This window comes from Protomyctophum bolini (genome assembly GCF_963924005.1).
Source record: "Protomyctophum bolini genome assembly, chromosome: 9".
NCBI lineage: Eukaryota > Metazoa > Chordata > Actinopteri > Myctophiformes > Myctophidae > Protomyctophum > Protomyctophum bolini.
This window is the reverse complement of record NC_137870.1, coordinates 3032536-3039077: the sequence shown is the minus strand read 5'-3', so window position 1 is coordinate 3039077 and position 6542 is coordinate 3032536.

Here is a 6542-nt window from a genome sequence, read left to right as displayed (position 1 = left end):
ACTTTTTCCCCAAAAGCTAACTTCCTTGGGCAGATCTTCCTGTACTTCCCGTTAGCACTTCCAGTAGGCTGTAGGTAGGGATGCACCGATATGGAAAGTCTTGGCCCGATACAGATGTTCAAAAGAACAATTGAGCGGTTCAGAATCTATAGTTTGGTAAGCTGCAGATATAACCAACACACCAACATGTATGCTTATCAACAACAGATAGTTACATCCACTACTGTGTCGGATTTATTTGCCGATACCGACCGATAACAGCAAATATTGGCCGATACAAGTAACGCTGCATCCCTAGCTGTAGGCTAACAGCAAGGACATCGTCATGAATCATTTTTTACTAATAGTTTCTTCTATTTTTTTTTTTACAAAATAATGATAATATAACTAAAAGTACTCCTATGGCCTCTCAGGGTTGATTCTTCAGAATAATATGGCTTCATGTAATGGTTTCCATTCCATGGAGCAAAGGGGCAAGGAATTCCAAAAATGAGTGGTGTTGGTGAAAGAAGTTGTAGCATGATGACACAGAGACACACACACACACACACACACACACACACACACACACACACACACACACACACACACACACGCACGCACGCACACGCACACTCTAGTACTGAGAGAAAACGTTGCAGTGGGGGAACAATGCAGCCAGTGGCAGTGCTGGGCCACATGGTAGTGCCAGCCCCCGTCAAGTTCGTCAACAGACAGGGTGGCATGGACAGAGCCTCGCTCCCTCCCTCCCTCCCTCTCCTTACGAAGAGACCGTCTCTGAAGTAAACAGCTCTCATATAGCCTAGCCTCGGTTCACCACCAGGCTGTGTGTGTGTTTGTTTTGGGGCGTGCATGTCTGCTGCACACACAAGTGACCGACGGAGTGAGACAGTTGACACAAAAAGGGGTTCAAGACAAGTGTGTGTGTGTGTGTGTGTGTGTGTGTGTGTGTGTGTGTGTGTGTGTGATGTAGGCGACAAAATGTCAGAATCTTGTATTTATATTTGTTTTTCATCTAATATTTTTTTCTGTTAAGATTTTTAAAAGAAATAAACATTGAGTCATTAAAAAATAAATAAATAAATGACATGCTTGTTGCTTGAAAGGAAATGCATGTCAATGAAAGACTTTAAAGAAGGAGACAGCCTGGGTCTTCACAGTTTGGGGACATGTGTGTGTTAAGCAGATTAACCTAACTCCTCTAGGATGGCACCCATCTCAAGTCAAAGGGCATTGTTTAACAGCCCCATTGAATTCTGGGTTTAAGTTACTGGACAGTGTACTTTGCATATGATTAACGGGTCAGTCAAGGGTCAGTCAGGATTGGGTTGGTTGGTTGGTACATTTCTACAGATGGGGAAACTTATTGGGCTTTAATTCCCACAGCAGCACAGTATCGGGAAGGGGGTAAAAAAATATGTTTTGGTACATCTCTACCCTATGCTTGAAAAGTAAAACAAAAAACATGATTAGATTTGGTGTCATATTATTAACAACCCTCTGGCAACTCATTTGTTTTAGAATGCAATTCTGGGCCTTTGGAGGGATGGCCGACTTACCAGGAGAAGCAAAGAGACAAGGAGTCAGGAATTTTAATGTTATTTTTTTAGCATATTATAGAGAGAGAGAGAGAGAGAGAGAGAGAGAGAGGGGAGCTGACCGACATACAGCAGAGTAGAGATTCAAACCCGGGTCTATTGATATGGTTATTTATGTTAGTATGTGCTCTTAGCAGGTGAGCCAACCGGGGCACACCAAGGACAAGCGCTCTGCATGGCAACAAGGATCGATCCCCAGGCTCCTATTGGACCCACCTCCCCCCGGAGGACCCTTGCTCAGCACCACGCACGTTCTTTTTCATGCTCACTTAAGGGTCATCCATTCCCACACCAAGAATCACTACAAGGAGAACGACGTGAGCGATAACGTGTTGTAATCTAGAACGTGATTGATGTGTTGAACACGGTGCCCTAGTGTCAAGTCAGATGGCATCGGCTTGTCAGTGTTTGTAATGTATCCTTCATCAAATCCAAACAACAGTTGGCCCCAGTTGGGACTGTTAACTAGGGATGTCACAATAATAACATTTGTCATGACGATTAATTGTCACTCAATTATTTAAGATCGAAAGAACGACTGACATTTTTAGAATCTGATCTCAGGTCAGAATGGGTTAATCAGACCAGTGTGTGTCCAGTGGAAAACCTCGTATGAATCTGATCTCAGGTCAGAATGGGTTAATAGACCAGTGGAGCTGAGTTTTCCCTTACCAGTGTTGCGGACTCTACTTTCTCCTGCCCTGCCATTGGTCCAGCACCTGGGCTAGAGTGGATGTTGTGCATGCGCCATCAGCTTTGGATCAGAGAACCCCATCGTCAAAAAATAAAAAGGAACAGTGCCCTCTTTTCCATGAATGAATTTGACAGGGTAAAGGAAAAAAACAGCGCCCTCTTTTCCATGAATGAATTTGACTCTGAGTCAACATTACAGAACTGTCTGGAGAGACTCCACTCAGGGTGATGTGATGGGTTAGTCACTACGGCGCTCTGCAGCTCTGCATTGGGCCACGCATCGGTACAGCAGAGCACACATGGGGACATCGGATTAGGTGCTCGCTTGCCACTCATCAGGAGCAGCTCGCCTCAAGCCCTCACGCTGCACCGTCTGCCTCGTGGTCAAGTAAACTAACGCTCAAATGCGTGAATGAATGGACGCGATGACTGTCCGGTGAATTTACCATTTTGGACGTGTTGATGTCGCTTCTATTGTTGACTACTAGTCTTCCCCTTGTCTGTTCCGAGGTGTTTTGGAGGGAGAGCGTTTCACTTGGAAATGCAGTATATTCACAGATGGAACGTAATCAACCATAACCAACACACTGCTCACCGGTAGAGCACGAGCCTGCAGACAGTAGAGGCTCTTGCCTGTTCAAAAGGGATAAACTGCAAGTCCAATGCTTTCCAATTAGAAAACTCTTCTGTAAGTGTTTCCATGCCCCAAAGTCCACCCCTTCAATTTCAAGTTTCCATTCAGGAATTTATGCACAAAATGCGCTAAAAAAGGGCTCGATAGAAAGGCACCTAATTACCCCCAGTCAAACCAGTCACTCGTAATCTTAGCCACAGGGGGAGCAGCCATTATTCACACCACCAAGATATCCCAGCTGGTCCAGGTGTTTAAATGGACAACCACAGCTTGTTTAATGCCCTGAATAAAGAGCTTCTCTTCCCAGACCTCCCGAGCAGATAACCATCCTTCAGCTGTCTTCAATGGGGCTTTTATACTGATGTGCGGAGCCAAAAGACCCATCAGACACCACATGGGGATTTTTAAGCACAATTCATCTGGCCATTAAAACTCCTTTTCTACATACAGTACCCATCTCTGGGCGCGTAGCCAGCATAGACATTCCACGGCAGTCTACATATATACGCAACAACTCGCCAAATAAACTCCTTGTTCCTTGCAAAGCTCACAGTCGCAGTTTGTTAGAAGCGGTTTGCAATGTTGTATGCCCAACCAGGCATGAAAGAGGAGAGAGAGCAAAGCAAACCGAATACACTGAATATAAAATAGTCTACCTTACTGTGGCATCTCATCTACAGTAGTTAGTTTGATCTAAATTTAGATCAAAAGGAAAGGGAGCTAGCCTGGAATCCTTCCAGGCTAGCTATGGCATGTAGAGGGAAATTGTTGTTTAGCTCATGGTGGCGAGTCAGTCATCTACAGTCAGGAACACAGAATACACCCATTGAATAGTCATGTTGAACACAAAATTCAAAACTTGGGCAAAGTGCAAAAATGCACAAATACCAGTAAAGACATTTCTCCTAGACAAATGCAACTGCTATACCGACTTCATAACAAATTGTATAATAATATTCATTCCTTGACTTTAGTTCAACATCTATGCCTAAAGAATGTTTTGACTATTTCCACTGTCGTAGGCCATGTGTGTTGTGCTGTCCGGTGTCTCCGTGTGATGACAGAATGTGCCGTCAATCACATGGAAACGATGACGAAACGATGTGATGAAATGAAACACCCCCAAAGTAACAGGCCAGCTTTCCACAAATATAGCTGGGACCAGCGAGGATATATGCGGTGTTGTTACACATTTAAAAAGGCCTACAGACAAGCAGTAACATCTGCACTTGTCCACGCAGTGAAATGGAACAGTGTGGAATGGAATGAATATTTGATGCACTACCGGCTCTACCTGATAAATAAATCTCTCCCTCTCAAAAGACAAGGCCATGTTTGATCTTTTACCCGTTATTTAAAAGAGGCAGGCATCTCAAGTCTTATGAAACAAAGAACAAACTTTTCGATGTCCCTCAATTTTCCTACCCCGTGTTTGACTAAATAGTCTCTTATTTCCATAAAAGGTAAACATGTTTCTTTCTGGCCATCTCCCAACCGGCAGTTTGAGTCCCTGTGAAAACCTGGAGGTGCACTTAAAGCAAACATGCTGCACTTGAACGGAAGTCAGTAAATTGTACGGTCTTATTTTAGGAGATGTTTACTTATACGTTAGCAAACATGCTGCAGAGGTTTGCAGTGAACATACCATTCTAACAAGAAATGGTAATGACTCACAATATTTTGCCATTTGACATCAGAACCTCTAAATGGCCTAAAGAAAACGTTCCCCCACAAAATGCCTATCATCATTTTCCTATCATTGACTCGCCCCATGAAAGCCTTGTATTCATGGAGATGTTTTTGTTGTATTCCTGAGCCAATATTGCAATATTTGAATAGGAGGACAAGCTTGACATATATTTAAAACATTTGCTTACAATGTCTAGTAGAAGTAGACAGTCCCCCCCCCCCAGGTGATTAATTACACTGTGAGAGTTGTTATTTGGAGTTGACATAATGTTTTGTACATTTTTGCCTTGGTCTCCTATTTACTAGTTCATCAAATATTGGAAAATAGGATCAGGAATGCGACAAAGACAAAATAAATCTCCCTGAACTCAAGGCTTCATGGGGTGAGTAATAGGAAATGTATTGTGTAAGTGTACTGTATTTCCCCCCCCCCCAATATGGCTGTACAAGGTCAACGGCGTCCTCAGAGGCTTTTAGATAGTTCCGACATTGAATGAATGTCTGAACACATACTGTACGTCTGTACGCATGTCGTGGTATGTACCATGTACCGTACAACTGTGCCCTCCCTAGCCCTGGACTCAGAAAGACATCTTCCCGACATCATATTAATCAGCACCTAAGAACCAGGCTATTAATAGCATGGAATCCAGGGCTCTCTCTCTCTGTGCGTGCGTGCGTGTAGTACTGTACATATGTGCATCTGCTTGCTTACCAGCCCAGCCAACAAAGACAAAACATGCAGACCCTTGAAGAAAGGTTAAGGCTCTCTGGCTTTACAAATAATATGTGTATGTATAACCAACTAAGAGATAAATTAACCTCAATGGCGCATTCGGGGGGAAATAGACACTCTTGTAGTTACTAGACTGTGAGGTGTTATGGAGCCAATGAATAATGCTTAAAGGCGTTTGCATACTGCTGCGTTGTTCGGATTATAGGTCCTTTGCAGACTGGTTCGTTTTTCGGAAAAGCGGTGGCTTCCGAAATTCGTTCCAATATTCAGGGCCAAAAATGCAGCAATGTGCAAGTGTAAATATTACAGGAACTATTCCATGATTCCAACTAAGAGGAAAATATCAGAATCTGGACAGCAATAAATCTGAAGTTAAATAGTTACGATAGGAAAACAAAAACAATAACGTAGTCACCCATACCAAAAATTAAAAAAAGGGCCAGGAAAGGTCTGACTGGTGGTATGTTGTTGGGAATCTCATGCTACTCATTAAACCAGCAAAGAGTCCCTTTGCTCCCAACGTAATTCAGATTCCACACGTCTCTCCCCATGGCAACCTGGCTCCAGCGTTCCAACTGGGGCCATCACAGGTGTGACACAATAATCTCCTGGGCTGATCTCTGCTACATCACATTATTCAGAGTTGAGGAGAGCCCCTACACCAGCCTCCTTCAAACACTGGGTCAGGACCCATTTGTGGGTTCCTGACCCACAAATGGGTCCTGACCTTAGAGTATATATATTGTATATATATTATATATATATTATATATATTATATATTATATATATATATATTAAATGAGTTTCCTACATTGTTTTTAATTATCATTTCAAACCATTTTGAAAAAACATTTACCGGGGGGGTAAATGTTTTTTCAAAAATCTTTATTTAATTAAAAACTAAATTAAATCATTTATTCCAGTAATGTCCTTAAGGACTCAAAGAGAAATTCCATAAATTCGTGAAAATAGCCGAGTAGTGAAAATATCCGATTTACAAGCTTACGATGCGTTGTGAGTTTGTAGATAAGCTATTTTCACTAGTTCGGGTCCCAGGAAAAACATCCAATTTCTCTTTTGGGGACCACAGCCCCTGGCCTACACCACCACCTCCTTATCCCCCCCCCCCTTTATACCTAGACCTGAAAACCCAATAATACTAATTTGTCACACATTTATCAACAGATAGGG